Source organism: Epinephelus fuscoguttatus, linkage group LG3, assembly GCF_011397635.1.
Source record: "Epinephelus fuscoguttatus linkage group LG3, E.fuscoguttatus.final_Chr_v1".
Taxonomy (NCBI): Eukaryota; Metazoa; Chordata; class Actinopteri; order Perciformes; family Serranidae; genus Epinephelus; species Epinephelus fuscoguttatus.
In genome coordinates this window covers 39,448,085-39,465,658 of record NC_064754.1, presented here as the reverse complement: position 1 = coordinate 39,465,658, position 17,574 = coordinate 39,448,085, and the positions used below count along the sequence as shown (strand labels likewise).

General features: G+C 42.5%; 1 protein-coding gene across 15 annotated transcripts in view; it reads left to right on the top strand.

Moving 5' to 3' along the window:
• ptprdb (protein tyrosine phosphatase receptor type Db) overlaps positions 1-17,574 on the top strand; it is a 217,975-nt gene that overhangs the window by 85,343 nt on the left and 115,058 nt on the right. For 14 of the 15 annotated variants that reach the window (XM_049569736.1, XM_049569678.1, XM_049569747.1 and 11 more), the window contains exon 1: positions 2,277-2,427. The exons of the other annotated variant lie outside the window; for it this stretch is intronic. The gene's annotated coding sequence lies outside the window, so the exon portion shown is untranslated. Of the gene's footprint in view, positions 1-2,276; positions 2,428-17,574 lie in introns of those variants that run through there. 15 annotated transcript variants of the gene reach the window in all.

Here is a 17,574-nt window from a genome sequence, read left to right as displayed (position 1 = left end):
AATCCATGCCATAATAATCTGGGCTGCTCTAATTACAAATTAATGCAAACCAAGAACGCAGTACAATGCCAAGCAAATGTGGCCTTCAATAGAGTGCTGCAGGGATGATTGTGTTTTTTGATGTGTAAGTTAGCGTCACCCTGGTCCAATCATCACTTAATGATGTATTTTATGTTGTAGAATAAAATGTGAAAATTTCATAAGCTTATGTTAACCACAGACCTTTTTTCAGGCATCAAACCAAAAACCTGTTCAGAAAGCCCACTGACTTTGAGACAAGGGAATCAGGAGTGCTAAAATGCTAACTCATTTCTGGATTTTAGGACTCATTCCTCCACCACTCTATACTCTGAATTGTGTATTAGGCCAACAGAACAGTTAACATTTCTTTACAGAATAGCATAGTAGGATAAACAACATATTGTCTGAATGACACCAGGCTAAAGGTACTCAATGAACCTAGAAGATCTGTGGGTTTTTGAGAAAACATTTGGGGCTGGAGCACCAGAAGCCACCCCCTGCTCCGCCCCTGCTGACACTCTTAAAAGTTTTTTACACAACATATACATACACGTACATATACATATACATCATATTTGCAGCAGCTCATGACATACTCCCCAATGTCTTGTACTTCATGTGCTGTCATGCACAAGTCAGCTCAGTCAGTGATTCATTGGATAACAGCTACCTTCACTGGAATGTTTTCTTACAATTTGTCTGTGAAGATTCTCAGTCATCCAGGTCATGGTAATCATAAGTGCTATATCGTAGGCAGCTGGACTTGCTTGCGTTTCTTGAAGACATTTCGCCTCTCATCCAAGAAGCTTCTTCAGTTCTAAATGACTTGTATGGAGTTGCAGGCTTTAGACACAGGGTTTAAAACCTGCAACTCCGTACTAGTCAAAGGCAAGCAAGTCCAGTTGCCTAAATAGGCAGGAATAGGAAATAAAAATAATGTATCAAATTTCATACACAAGGCAAAAACACACATGTATACTGTCATGATCATGTTGTGCTCTAAGTAGCAAGTGTAGATTATTGGTGGGGGCGCATGTCCCCCTCAATATTTAGAACATGTGCTTTTGTACCCCCCAGAAAAAACATGGGAATAGCTTTCATTCAAAGGACTTTCATTCTGACAAAAAATTAAAGAGATTTACACCATAAACTGATGTAGAATGCACAAACTGGAGCATAAAAATGCACCAGGATGCAGGAAAATAAGTGTTTGATGCTCAAGATTTTCAAGTGGAAGACCCCCAAACTCCCCGTTTCATTTTTCCCCATCATTACTGAAATGAACTTTGAAATGCCCTTGCAGCAGTCCCATATAGAGGGAATTTGGGTTTTATTTAATTTCAATCATACAACTGTAGTTGACGCAGTGGGAAATGAGGAACTTAGAGACTGAAATAACTGTGGTCTCACATCTATTATGCAAAACAATAGTAAAATATTTCTTTCCTGTTGCCCCCTTGAAATGACCCCATGGATTCCTTTTTCTGTGGCCACTGACCATGACTTGGAAACGTGGCTTATATAACACGAAATGTCCAGGCAATAACCGAGTTTATCAAAGAGCTGCTCCTCGCTTGAGATAAGATCGAGTCCACTTGTCTCCGCGGATGAATTGAGCCTGTGATTGTGCCCTTTCCTAATCTCCAAAACCCAACATTACCGCAAAGAGCCTTTTCGTCTGCTGGACACAAGAAAACTAAACAGAGATTTAATCTAGAATTGAGTTTAAATTTTAATAAAACCATTGAGAAAAAATACTGACTTCTCCCAGTTATTTTTAGACTCTTATTTAAAAGGTGAAACAGCATCTGACGCCAGTGCATTGGCGTTTCTGTTGATTTCATTAAATATTCAAACTGAATATGTGACCAAATGGTTTAAGATTGACATTACATTCCTCATCGATCCATCCTCCTCGTCTCCACTGGTCCACCGGGACGATTTCATGTCTTACCGGGCGAGGGAGTGATGACAAAGAAAACCGGAGCCCTTTTGGCGACTCCAGCTCGCATCCACACACACACACCACGTTATGAACTCCCCAAAATAACGTCGCAGGGATTACGCGCGGCGTCTACAGCTTTAAATCTGCCCCCAACTTCACTCCAGCAGCCACCTTACCGGGGGACTTAGCGGCTACCTTACCGAGTCGTATACTCACCGGGTAGGAAATTATTGGAGCGAGAGAGAGAGAGAGACAGACAGAAAGAGAGAGAGGGAGGGAGAGAGAGAGGGAGGGAGAAGAGGAAAACAGACGCACGGTGCTGGATTATTTGGGCAGAGCGGCTGCAGCCACGGTGGATGTTACACAGGCAGACGACGGACGGACGGACGGACGGAGAGCTTGAATCTGTTCAGACTGCGAGTTTTTCCCCAAACGACGGCGCCGGGCAGGATGCTGATATGGTGAGCGTGTCTCTGATCATTTTCTGTGCAGTTGTTGTTTGTTGACAGTCATGACAGAGCGTTAACTTCTCATGATCATGTATTCCAGTGCGAAGCGCCTATACGCATCTCCGCTTATCCCTTCAGATGTGTGTGTGTGTGTGTGTGTGTGTGCCAGTCCACTGTCAAACACATATGACTGACACCCTTATCTTCCCTCATCAGCATGAACTGTTAGTTGTTTTATTGGTGTTTCAGGTGGTCACCTTGCCTCTGGATTTGCACTCGTGGAAAATCATTGTGATATTTCTATAATATTTAGGACTTGTGTCTGTGGCAGTAAATAGTGAGTTCATATTGATCTCAATTTAGCCTGATCAGTGCTGTGTATTATCATCCCCCATGCCCTCCTAATGTTATTTGTATTGGAGCTCACAGCACAATATGACTGTCATTCAACACTGCTCTTTATTTCCTGTGGTGTCATGGTAATAATAATGTACGGTAAATACAGTTTGGTTCTGGTTATTGCTTTGCATCCTTCTCAAACTGACTGTGAGGTTATTACAGTTCTTTTCACTACAGGGCGGCTCTTAAAATTAGTTTTTTTTTAAATGCTGATGAGAGATTAAGGAGGCTGTAAACCGCTTGGTTTTCACTGGGGTTGGTGCCTGCCTGAGGTTTTTGGTGCTCCCCCTCAGAACATGCTCTGAGGTATTTTCTCACGACTGAACCGATGCCACCGGGCACACAGACACGCTCAATGGACATTTAAAGGTGCACGCAGACACAAAGCCATATGATTTGTTAATGGCTGTCAGTCAGTTCAACCTGGTTTGAGTGGGCTGTGAATTTATGCAAATCTGCATGAACCACTTTAGACTCCAATAGGCCACAGTGGATTATATGGGTGGGTTTCTGTCTGTGGGTTTCACTCTACCAGCCTGTATTCAATCCATTTGAGAACATTTTTGAGAGATGCTATTGGAAATTAGACACTTTGATTGATTTCCAGTGGCCAGATTTATCACTCCACACGGTCTTACTCTCACCTGTGAGATGTGGTGATTGCGTACAGGTTGTGACATTTATGTTTAGCTTTATGCTGCTGCATAACTCAATGACTGTAATGTGCTCTAATGTGCTGATGGCTGCACGCGTGTGTGTGTATGTGTATGTCTTCGGCAGTAGTCAGCAGTCTTGCTCAAACACTGTCTATGGCAGCATTACAGACCTCACTAGCTTACAAATCAATCATGCAAGTACTTTTACAGCAATTAGGTTTGAGTATGTGAGAGAGACATCCACTTAAGTATATATAGAAAGACAGTGAGAGTGGTACGTGTTTGCCTCATCTTCCATCTGTAGTTATTTATACAGTTTCTCTCAGGACTTTAAAGGGATAGTTAACCCTAAAATCAAAAGCACATATTTTTCCTCTTGCCTGGAGAGCTTTCTATCGATCTAGATTGTTTTGGTGTGAGTTGTTGAGTGTTGGAGTTATCAGCTGTAGAGATGTCTGCCTTCTCTCCAGTATAATGAAACTAGATGGCGCTTGGCTTGTGATGCTCAAAGCAAAAAATTCATTTGAAGAACTCAACAGCAATGTCTCTTTCCAGAAATCATGACCTGGTTACTCAAGATAATCCACAGACCTTGTTGGGAGCAGTTCCATGGAGAACTATTTTCTTTCTACTGAACTACACCCACCAACCGAATCACTGCACAGAAGGAAGCATGCACCTACTGCTAGCTCACCTAGCACCACTGAGTTCGCTAATGTTACAGCTCATACAAGGAGGATGACATTCATTTTTACATCTTGCACTGTCACAAGCAGCCTATCATCCATGAGTAAATGCACAATTCCCTCTGCCTGGTGATACAGTTGGCAGGTGTAGTTAGGTTGAAAGAAAGTAGTTCCTATATGAAACTGCTCACAACAAGGTCTGTGGATTATCTTAAGTAACAAGGTCATGATTTCACATTGCTGTTGAGTTTTTCAAATGTATTTTTTGGGGGCTTTTAGCACTAAAAGCCATGTGCCATCTAGTTCAGTTATATTTGAGAGAAGGCAGACATCTTTATGGCCAATATCTCCAACACTCTGCAAGTCACACTACAGGTAAAAGAGAAAAATATGCTGTTTTTTTTTAATTTTGGTTCTGTCCCTTTAATCCATATGAAGTGTTGCAATGAAAAGCCTGCACAATGGGTGCTTTGTCATGTTTTGTCTCCAGAATGTAACATCTAGATGATAGTTATCTTAATGACCAAATAATTGATGATATTTACATGTTATGATGCCTACATTGTACATTGGAGAGATGCTGATGATGAAGTGAAGTATTAATCTTCTAAAATACCAATGCAGGATGTTAAGGAAATAAGTATTGAATGTGTTCAGTATTTCAAAAAACTCATCACGAGAGCTATTTCTGCGACACTAGAAGCATTTGGGCACATCAGGCAAGTGGACTGCAACCTGTTTTACGACCATAGCCTGCTGCTCTCAGGTCAGAGGTGTCTTGTCACATGCCAGTCTGTGGATGAACAAGTGCTTTACCCCAACTGATCTTCCACTGTGTTAATGTGCTGTGTGTGTGCATGCACATATGTGCATGTGTGTGTGCATGTACATGCGTGCCACTGCAGCTGTTCCTCCTCTCAGAGAGATTAAGTTTCACAAGATGTGATGGATGCCAGTGTCTGCAGAGCCAGCTGTGTGTGTGAGTGTGTGTGAGTGTGTGTGTGTGTGTTTGTGGATTGCATGTTTGTCAGCGCATTTCTGCATGTCTGTGTGCACAAATACATAGTGCTGTGCCTGCGCATGTACGCATACATGCCGGAAATGTCCGTGCTGTTGCCCTGAGGGTTGGGTCAGGTTAGGAGAGGTGATGTTAAGGTCAGGGATGTTATGAGTTGGGATGGTAATTATAGTGACTGCGCCTTTGGTTCCCACAGACCAGGCCAACGCAGTCTAAACCAGGAAGACATGGGCAGGTCAGCAGAGCCAGGGTCAACTTTTCCCGCTGCAAACAACTTGGCAAAGAAAAAACACAGTTTCAGAACAGAAAAGTGAAGTTTGCTTTTTAAAAAGTTCCTTTTTGTCTCACAGTCATACATTTGGCTTATTTCTTGCCCGATCATGCAGAGGAGTAAGAAAATAACCTACCTGCAAAAACTGTAATTGCAATGCTGCCTCTCTAGAATCAAACTGTTTATGTAAAGGTTTTCAAAGAGGCTATTTTGAGAGACAGCCTTGTGGTGAAAACAGCCTGTAACAGTCAGAGTGGGCAGGCGGGAGGCTCCCGCTTCACCTACGGTTAGCCAGCATCCAGCTGCGTCGCCGCTCGCAAAAGTGATAGGATGTGGAGCATAGAGGAGTGGAGGAGGTGGACGGGCAGCTGAGAGGAGCGGAGGAGGCACAGCGCTGCTATTGATTTTACCTGGCAGTCGGAGGGGACAGCTTCCAATCTATCTCGTCTCGTCCCCTATCATCTGTCCGTCAGTTCAGCCTTCCTGTCCTTTTCTCTGTCTGACTTCTCGATTGCTCCCCCCTTGCTCTCGCTTTCCCAGACCTCTCCAACCATCTCGGCCCAATCAATAGTATGTTTTTCTGTCATCTTTCCGTTTGATTTGTGAGTTCTCTGTTCATTTTGCACCTTTTTATCACTTTTAGGCTCTTTTTGTTCCTTTGTCCCTCACTCTGCTCCTGCTTTCTCTGTTTTCATCCATCCATCACGCAATCACACCCACATACAGGCTGTGAATTGGTAATTAATAGCAAAAAAGTCTTCACCTGTGGAGAGGAGCATATGGTGAGATATTAAAAATTTAACTTAAGACTTCCCTCACTTCATCTGTTCTCCACTCAGGCGGGTTTTGTTCTCTCTGTTTGTCTCTTTTCTCTCCATCTTCCGCTTTTGTGCCATCTCCTTTCTTCACTACAAAACTGCTTCGTTGTTTCTTTTTTATTTTGATTTTTCTGTATCAAAGCATTGTAGTGGCAGTACGTAGCAAGCACAACATTTTCGCTCATGGACATTTTTAGCAGTGTTCTGCTTCCACAACAGAGACATGGCATCAGATTTCCATATTTATTACATATGCTGTGTGTGCCTCGTGTGTGTGTTTTCAGAGAAGAGGCACAAGATATGTGTAATGAGCAACAGACAAAAATAGAGGAGATTCAGAGGGAGAGAGATAAATAGAAAGAAAGAGAGACAATGACAGAGACAGTTTGTGGTTGGGGCGATCCCTTCACAGCCCCCCACCCCTCCACTCCTCCATGTTCCAATCAGAGGGAGACACTCTGAAGGAGCCAGGCTCAACCACAACAATTCCATTTTCCAACCACACTTACACAAACTCACACACACAGAGACAGACACACGATCTGAGCCAAACGTGTTCAGGCTTCCACAGCGGAGACTGATGTGTTTCCCTCCTCTTCCTACTCGCTTTCTTCCTCGCATTTAATGTCTTTGTCTACTTTTCCCTGTCCTCCTACTTCGATTAACGTCTTCTCCCTGTCTCTCTATCTCACCCGTGGTGCGCTGCCTTCTCCCCCGTCTTCTATCCCCACGGCACGCATGATGGTTTGACATAGCAAAACCGGTGCCAGACCACAAAGCCTTATTTTCCCTCTGCAGTTCTTTTTCTCTTGCTCTTTCTGACTCCCTCTCGTTCTATCTGTCTCTCGCCTCCCCCCACCCTCCTTACTACTATACAGTTTAATCTGCAGCGGGGGCTTAGTGGCACGGCTGCAGGACTTCCACATCACTTCTTTCTCTCTGCCAGAGGATTTGCTGCTGTTTACAGCCGTTCTCCCGTGGCCCTCTCTGTCCTAGGTCCTCCGTCCTTTCCGTTTTCTAAAGCTATTTATTTGTTTAAAAATGTATTCCTTTCAATTTCCTTTAGTTTTGGCTGTGCCCTCTCCTCTCATATCCTCTCTGATCGCCTCCCCTCTCAGTGGCGCCTGTGTGACATGTGTTTGCATTACATCTTATTATTCGCTCCTTTAATCACTGTCCCATCGACGCAGCCGTAAAGCTCTGTTGATGTCTGTGAAATTGCTGTCAGGGGTTGCTTTTTTCCTACAGTGCACAGATCCAAAGATAGGCTTCTCAGACTCTGTTTGCTCCAAGTTTTTGAAGCGACAGAATATGTAACTTTATTCACTTGAGTTGGCAGCCATCCAGATCTTTGTTTTTTTTCCTTTTGGCAACATCTTTGGCGCTAAGCGGTCACTGCTGTGGTATTTTCCCAGAGATTACATGTCAGTCAAACATTGGAAGCAGCTCTTTCCTCTTAAAAACCTCCTGTAGGTGGTGCTCATCTCTTTAGTCAGCTGTGGTAACCATCACTGCCAGTGGTGCTGCCAGAAATTTTCATGGGGGTGGCCAGATTTGGCCATTGACAATCTTGGCGTGGCACACCAAAACTAAAAGCTAGAACTAAATTTCAGGGATTCCGTTAGGTTGTTAAAGTAAAAAGGCACATTGCAGACACAAAATGGAGAGAAGTCCCACATTGATTAGGAATAGGCATGAGTACTCGTTTGGATATCAGTATTCATTCAATGTATATAGTAATTCCTGCCCAACCTCCCACATGATAACATGACTGTACATGGGGCGCTGGCACTATCCACTATGCTACCGACGCCCTCTTTGTGAGTACTTGAGTACTCTATAATAAGTTAATGGTTACTTGAATATGGAAGTTCCTGAAAATGCCCATCCCTCCTACTGATATACTTTAGTATCATGTTTTGCAATTAACATTGTCATTAATGTGATGTGCATAGACTAATACTGATACAGTTAACATTTTGAGTTCCACAACAATCCTGAATTAATATGATTTGTACTGTACATGTTAGGTGATTCGTAATTTTTCAAATAGCCTGATTGTCCTTTTCCTTAAAAAGCCAAGTTTACAGCTTTCAATTTGAAGGAGTACATTGACTATAAGAATCAAAACATTTACTGGGACCAAGCTGTCTGAAGATTAGTAGGGATTCATGCGTACCCATAGAACCCATTTTCATTCAGATATTTTGAGGTGAGAATTCAAGGGACCCCTTTGTAATTGGCCATGCCAGTTGTTCCCTCAACAAAAGTTAGCCTACCTTTGGAGCATTGTTTACCTCCTTCCTGGCCGTCCAGCTTCACAATATACCTACCTTCATGCTAACTTGTAAAATGAGCGCGCCACAGCCTCTTAAAGACAGCAATATCAGCCCCCAATTGTTGTCGCCAGTTGGGGGGGCAGCAATTGTAGCATGGTGGTGATGCCTCCCCTTGGGGGCACCACTGATCACTGCTCATGCTAAATCTTTTATCCACTTTTGATTCTTCATGAAAAAGATGTGTCACAACATGAGTCAATGATTTTTCTATTCATTCCTTGGAAAGAGCTACACTCCCGCAGGTGTGAAGAACAATAAATGTAAAAGGCTTTCATGTGAACCCAGGATGAGTCACTGTTGTGTTATATCAATCAGCGATGGAGTAGCAAAACAGACATTTATATGAACAGTTCACACATTGACACTTGAGGCTAAAGTGAGGAATTTTCCAGTCCATTATACGAGTCGAGAGTGTTTGCTCTGTATCCTCTCTGGGAGTCTTTACCTCCGCTGTCCTTGCCATGGCAGAGCTTCGGTTCTTGGCCCAGTCTCACAACCTCTCTTTATCCAACTGCACGGCCAAGCAGGAACTGGACGCCTCAAAATGGCTCCCACCACCACCACCACACATTAATTCTATTAGTCCTCTCTTAGATCCTATTTTTTTCTGCCTGTCCAGGATTAGCCCTCACCACTGTTTGTCTCTAGATTTGTAATTAATGACTTTGATTGTCTGTTTTGTTTGTTTTTGCCAATTGAATCAGGATAAGACTGTTGAGCTGAGCTTTTTCTTTTGTCCCTTCGTTTATCCTTCATCCTGTTGTTATTCGTTTCCCCTGTCCTTCTCTCTGGGGGGCTGAGAGTCCAACACAAATCCCATTTCTTGTTGTCCGTGTTCAGGAATTATGTTCTGCCTCCCCATTTCCCTCAGACTCCCTAAGGCACCTGGGATTAAATGATGTGTGATGTGTGTATGTGTGCAGTTTTTCTCAGCTTTTACCATTCGTCCTGATTGTGTTTGGGTCCTCTGTGCGTAACGATCACAGCGAAGTCCGACCTCCAATGAGGTTTATAGGTTCGCGGGATGCGAGTATCGGTGTGCCTTGTCGGCATGTGTGAGCGTGCGTGCATCTGTGTGTGACCATTCGTGTGCACGCGTATGTGTGTGGGTGTGTGTGTGTGTGTGTGGGTATGAGGATGAATAATCTCTTTACAAGCACCAAACATTTGAAATTACCAGACATGCCCTGTCCTCAGAGGACAGGATGCCACAGGCTTGAATGCAGATTTACAAACCTGACCTGAAATGTCCTTCCGCATCTGAGGATTCAGTGTATGTGTTTTATTTATTTGACTATGAGAATTCATGTGTCAGCATGTGTATGTGAAGGGTACATACAGTATATGTTTCGATGGTCAACATAGAACAGGTCTGCACAGGTTTGTCTGTTGGAACTAGGGTTGGGCAGAATGTAGTATACCATGGGATGGTATGTGTCCACCAGTAGGGAATCAGCAATACTGTTTCTACTGCCGGAGCTGTGCCGGCAGGCTATGTTGCATATCAGGGTTAGATTCTCACATGATCTTGTAATTCTCATGTGATCTTGTGAATCCAGCTGCATCGCAAGGTAACATGATTTGGGCAGACATGGAGGAGGAGCGTGAAAATACAGAAACCTGTAACAATTGGAATTATTGTTATACAGCAGAAATGGGACTAAGTCACTGTTTTGCAAGTCACAAGTAAGTCTCAAGTCTTCAAGTCCCAAGTCAAGACAGGCAAATCCTGAGTCCTAAACTTTGAGTTTCAAGTCCTAAAGAAGTCACAACATTATGTGTTTAAACAAGTTTGTTTGAAGTTGTTGGTTCTCTGTACACAAATTAAATTATCTTTGGTATCATTTTTTCCAACTGGCATTTGGTAAAGTAAATCTAGTTCTTCATGGTTCTTTTCTGCAAATTGACCGGATGCTGTTCTTGCAATTCATTCAACATAGCTGTTGTTTCATCAAGCACATATACTCATGTATTGTACTGAAGTGCACTTTTGAGATACTTGTACTTGTGTGGAGTATATCTAGTTTATGCTACTTTATTCACTACAAGTCGGATTGGTTTAAAACAAAGTGGAATTAAGTGTTGACTTGTTTGTTACGAATTGCGCTAATTGATTGAAGAAAAAAAGGGAAATGATTTGTGATACAATTTTCAAATGGCATATTTCTAAATCTTGGGCTTGGCGGAAGGTATCAAGTATTTTCAAATGAAAGGGCTCAAGTTAAAGTGAGGTCTCGAGTCTCATTGGTGATGAGTTTTTGATTTGGTGAAGTAGAGTGTAAAGTAATCAATTTGTGGCTCGAATCTGATTCGTGTCCAAGTCATGTGACTTTAGTCCACACCTAAAAGTCTTTTTTCTTGACTCAAGTGTTTTCTCATGTGATGATGTGATGAGGTACTGTGTGGTTATTTTAAACCTTTTCTTAACTGACTTTACAGAATTGCTATCGTGATTTATACTGTTACAGTGATATAAAATTACACTGTGATAGAGGATTGTGGTCGTATCGCCCACCCCTGCATGGAACATGTGTAATAGCAAACCTTGTCCAGCCCATTGGGAAACCAGGTTTTGGTGTGATACTGTGTCACAGTCAGTGGATAAAATAAACGTAACAGGAACACTAATATCATAAGACGCAGCAATGCATTAGATCCGAACATGCCAATAGACAGTCTTTGCATAATTATACCGTGCCCATCCTTCACCTTGTAAACATGCACTATGAAATCACTTCCTCCCCCCTCTAATGTATCCCAAACCCCTTACTCTGCAGTTCCCCAACTCCTCCATTCCTGGACGGCCTTTAGACACAGGAAGTGCCTTAGCAGCTCTCTCAATATTGCAATATTAAATTAGACTCGTCATTTAATACATCCCCTGGTGTAGAGATTGGCATCATTTTCCCTGTGCATCCTCTGAATCTCCCGGCCAAAGCAAAGAGACACCTAACCAACTGCCGGCCTCCCCCGTGCCTTTCATGAGAAGCTTCTGTAATAGGTTTATTGAAAATAACAAGGTTGTCTTCTAGAGTTACAGACGGGGCTCTGCTCCTGTCTCGGCTTGAACGTCAATAAACTATGGAGTATTTTTCAATGGAGCCGAGTTTTTTTTTTTTTTTAACTTCTTACCAATGTATGCAGCGTGTAGCTTAACGCTGTGGGTAGTGTTGTGCATTTCTGTGTCTTTTTTGCAATTCATTAATGCAAATCATGAACTGATTCAATCTAAGAAGAGAAGGAAGTAAATAGGAAACCAAGATACATAATACAGAAATGAATGAAGAAGGGATGGTGCTGCCAAGATTAAAAAAATTAATTTGGGTTTATAAAGAGACACCAGACAAATTCCATCACATCACATCCAACTCTTTGTGTTGCTGTTCAAACCCCCCAAACACTTTAATTAATGTATTATAACAAAGTCTTGCTTTTATGTGTGAGACATTTCAGGAGACACAGAGTTTATTAAGCAGCTTCTGGTCATCAAATAAGTTAATTATATAAATTTAATTGGCCCTCAGTTGTTCTAGCTCTGTGAGTGTGTAGGTTTTTTTATTCTTCATGAGCGACACAGTGATACTTAAGTCAGGTTCACGATTCAGTCACAGCACAGATTGATTGCCTTTCTTCTGCACAGCTCTGTCACCTCTTGACCCTAAAATTGTCTGCGCTCCCCAGCGAGCATGTGCACGTCTGTGTGCGTAAGGGTGCTTGTTTGTGTGTGAATGTGTGTGTGTGCGGAGGCATCTGTGTTGTCTTCCTTTTCACAGAAAGGCAGACATAATAGGCCAGTGTCAAAACCATGACACACGCATATATGTGTACAGAGTTAAAGGCACTAAAACGCAGGATTATAACGTAATCTGACATTTCTTGGCTGATATGCTGATTCACCGATTAGAAACCAGTCTGGCATGCCAGCAGCGTGTGTGAGAAAGAGAGACATAATGACAGATAAAGTGTTTGTGTGTGTGTGTGGTGGGGGGGCAATTTATTTGCAGGCGAGCTTAACGTATGCCGCCCGCTAGACCACATGAAAGAGAACAATCATCCGAATGAGAATTGCAAAGCTACATCTTTCTGATTGGAATTCAACAAACCTCCATATTGGCATCAACTCACAGGGGCAGCACACACTCTATCACTCACACACATACACACATAAGTGAGGCAGTTTATGATAAGCTTGCTTACCCCAAATGGACTGCCCAACTCATGCATGCACACAAGTACACACAACCACACAAGCAGCATACATTAAGCTTGCTCAACAAATTGGCTGCCCAGTGCCGACACACACACACACACATACACACACACACACACACACTGCAACACGGTGATATTTTTTGTGGCGCGTGCTCATTGTAAGCAGCCTAGCCGTGCTGCTCCGCTCTCCTCATAGACTATTTAGCTGCTTCTCTGCTGCGCTGGGTGGCAGCCAGTAAAATGGTGGCGCTCATTGTGGAAGGCTGCTGGCTGCCATTGATTTGGCCCAGCAGGTCTCTGAGGATACACACTGTTGCCCTGCCAGCTAGGCCCGTGGAAGGGGACTGTTGTGTGTGTGTGTACATGCCAGATATAAAGAGAGGTGGGACTGTAAAGTGCATTTACTGGTGTGTACAGCGGTGCAGCATGTGAGAACAGCTCTCCCGCTCTGCAGCTCGTCTCCACGAACTATATATTCCGAACTGTTTAAACCCCTTTGGGAAAACTATACGAAGGTCCACAGCAATCAATTAGCTGTAATGCTTTTGATGTGATTTGTTGTGTTTACCCATAGAGAGAGAGAGAGAGAGAGAGAGAGAGAGAGAGAACAGCGTGTTCAGAAAAGTGCTCTTTTCTGGAATACTCCTCCATATTGCTCTGTCATCTCTCCTCCTTTTTCCTCTCCTTTCTTTTCCCACACTTCGATTCTTCAGACAAGCTGAAAAACAAACAAAGGGAAGCTGCTATCGCACTATAAATAATGCAGAGACACAGATTGGGGTCAAATGCTTTGGATTCCACAACACATACATACGCCTGAATGGGAGCTCAAGCGCACACAATCAGATTTGTACAATTTATACATTGGGTCTTTTCCCTATAAGCAATATTTATTTTACTAGTGAGCTGCCGTGTGATTATTAACACTCATTACGCACTGTCACATATACAGCCACTGACTGTCTCAAGCACACACTTCCTACTGTATATACACACACAGGCTGTTTACTGCCTCGATGTCCCTCGATGACAAAGCGTGACAAACGAGTCTGTTCGGAACACATTTTGGTCTCGTTGCGCACCCCCCTTCCCCTCCTCCCATCCCTCTCCCCCCCCCCCCCCCCCTCCTTTTCATAACTCCGACAAGGGCAACTCAGTCATCCTCTCTATCCACAGCTCCTATCCATCAGCACTCTGCCATAACCTGCCGCTGCTCCGTGATAGATTACTCTCCATGTGCTGATGTATTGGCCTATCAGACTTTGAGGAAGTGACAGATTAGATCATTATGTCCCTTTATGATTATGACTCTTGTTTTTTTATATATTAGTGTTTATTCAAGGCAAGTTTGCGTTATGTTATATAAGAGGCATTTTTCATTGTTGTGTACCTCCAAGGAGGGCAAAAAAACAGGAGAGGAGACGAGTTTTGTCGTTATGAAGAGGGACTATAGAGGAGAAGTGCACCACACATAAAACCACATTTCTTTTTGAAAAAAGCTTTTGAAGTAAACACCTTTGTATCCTCTTACAATGGATGCTCTTTCTATGTCTTTAGTTTCCCCACCAACTACTGTCAGTAGATAAATTGGTATGGTATAAAGTGGATTTCTTTGCATACACAAATGTGAAGAGAAGAAGAAGAGAGGAGCTCTGTCTCTTTGATTCTTAAGGACTGATAATGAAATATGATATTAATCTTTGGTTTTAGAAATGGATCCAAAAAAAAAATCTACAATGTAAATCCATTACACAGATACAATTACAGACAGCTGTGCCAATGTGATGCCACATTGTCTACATACAGCAAATTTCAGTACCCACAGGAAAAATGAGAATACTCCAAACAACAAATTTGGAAGCGTAAGCAAAATTGTCATTGACTGTTCTTTGGCTGAACTTTGTTGTTTTTTGTTATAATTTTTTTATTGGTATTGACACTGAACTCATTTGCTCATTTGGTGGGTTTAGTTTTGTCATCTATGTGTGATTGTGAAAAAGGCAAAATGTGCAAGACTGTGAATTCATGAAACTAAACTTAAGTGACTCCTTCAGAGTTACGAGTGCATGACGATGACCTCCTCCTCCTCCTTCAGTAGAATATGTTTTCCTTCAGCGCTCTATTGTTTTTGAGTGAACATCTTTTTTTAACAGATGCCAGTGATACACAACATTATATGTATCAACTCAGAACAGAGCGGTATTTTTTTAATGAACCTGTGGTGAACCGTAGTCACATGCATCGCTAATCCTATAAAGAGAAACTGATGTAATGGATGCAATCGACTTGCATTGGTTAAGCTGAACCGTTCATTTATGCCACACAGTCTACTAATCTGGCGCATGTAATAGATTACAATGATATGATGGCCGTGCTTGTAAGAGGCTTTGAATTGTTTACACTGAAGTATATTTCAGTCTCCTGTGTTTCTCTGGCTTTCGAAACAGGTCTGCGCACATTTGTATTTTGAACCTATACACTGTGACCATGAGCAGCACATCAAACAGCTGACTCTTGCCTCGAGGTTCAGCATTCTAAAGTATCTAGGTGCAGCTGCTACATGTTATGAAGTTTTGCCTCATCCCTGACCCTGAAAAAAACAAGCACTGGTTCTGAAAGAGCGCCCGATGTCAGTATCATGTTATTCCACCCACATTGAGTGTTATCACTCAAATAAATAGGTGTCATCAGCTGTTTTCAGCCACATACATATGGGTTAGATTGGGCCTTCTAAACCTACTTGAAAGTTCGGAAGGCTGTTATCAGCCCATTAAATGGCAGTTGTCATTGGGAACGTATAGATTTGAGGTAGTATGGCTCTACTCTACCACCTACATTTATCTTTATTGTAAGCTGGCAACCTCTAGTGGTCATAGTAATTATGAAGGGAGGAAGGGACGAAGTCAGGTAACGTAGTGCAAGGAGCGACAAAGTCAACACATGGAGATGCTGAGTCGGTGGATGGGTCAAACACAGGACTTTCACCAATTTGTGTCCCGTTTTAAACTTAATGTCAAGTTTGACATAACGTACATAGCTTACCTCTCATTATGTAACTAAAATACTAATTTAAACCCAAACAACAACCTTTTCCTAAACTTATTGTTATATATAGCTGTATAATTGTGGTGCATTAATGTAAGAGAAACTGAAACCCAACAAAACTGTGGTCATTCTACAGAATTGATATGCACTTCATGTCCTACTGGTAGGTGTAGCAGGTCCCTTTTAAACTGTATGTATAAGGCTAAAATCTAAAATCTAAGATGATATATAGTTTCATATGTTGATATTGACATAACATCATAATATTTATGTATTGCTGAGCCCTAATCGAGTGATAATATACTCCGATTCAGCACTTCAACATTATTGGCGGCAGCTCCAGTACATAAGCCCCTTTTGTGTTTGGCTAGCCCTGAAATCAATTCCACAAGTGATGCACAGCTCAAGCAGTCAAGGCGATGAAGCTGTTGTCTGGCCCGCTGCGGTTATAGTTTATGCAGTGGAGAGTATTTACCGTATATGTCCAGAGCTTAAGTGCTGGTCCCATTCAGCCTATAGGCTTTCTCCCTGACCCCTGGCTCCTAAATCCCCTCCAATGGCGCAGTGTCATGATTGCTGACGTCATTAGGGGCATCAATGACACAGAGAAATGAGGACACGCTTTGATAGACAGCAGCCTCTCCACATCCATCTTTCTTTACCATGTGTTGTGCGTGTGTGGGTGTGTTTGTCCGTGCATGTGTGTGTGGTGTCCATTTATCAAACATGAGGCTACAAGGTACCATGCAACATTTCTGTCAGTCTTCATCATCATAGATGTAGTGTGGCCAACTAAGAACACAGACCTACTGCATGTTAGTGTGCACTGCATGTCACATATCCGTGTGTGTGTGTGTGTGTGTGTGTGTGTGTGTGTGTGTGTGTGTGATTGTGTATGTGAGAAGGAGCTCCCCATGGTATACCACTCTCCTCCTCGGTATTCTCTCCATGGCCCCCAGTCCCCTCTACTGTAAGACAAGCTCCGCATTGCTGTCGCTAGCTATTATGGTATATACAGCACCATGCAGGGATTTTCTCCTCTGAGGTCTACAGATCAAACTGACACACACACACACACACACACACACATACACACACACGCACAGGAAAATACATGCACATATGGTCCATACTGTATGCATGCATGGTAGCACACATCATATACTGTATCTCTGGTTCTTGCTCAAGTTATCTTTGCCTCATCTTGTGCTTTTTCTCATGGAGGTGGTTGAAGTGTATAGCGAGCAACAAAGTATAGGACTACGACACCAGACATCCTGTCTTTGGATTAGCCAATAATTATTGCAAGTATTGCAAGATTGCCTATTTTGGCAGAAAACAAATGAAATATTTTGTCAGTGAACGTTTTACTGAAACGTCCAGTATCAACATTTTTGTCACTAAGGATTTCCTCGTTATGCTGATAGAAAACGTATTTTGCTCAGCATTACATGTCTCTCAAAAAGGTATTTGCTCTGTCAAATTGGTTGTATATCAATGTCATTTCTAGGAGACTGTTCAGGGCTATTAATTGATAGCGGAAGTTCCTTTACATTACTACAAAAATGTGCAAAGCTGCACCCTGACTAGCAGCAACATTGTAAGTCCACCAACATTTAAACCAACCATTTAAATTCAGATAGAGTGGAAACCACTTGTAGTGATTGTAATAACAGTGATCAGCTGCTTATATGGATCAAAAAGCTTGGGACTGA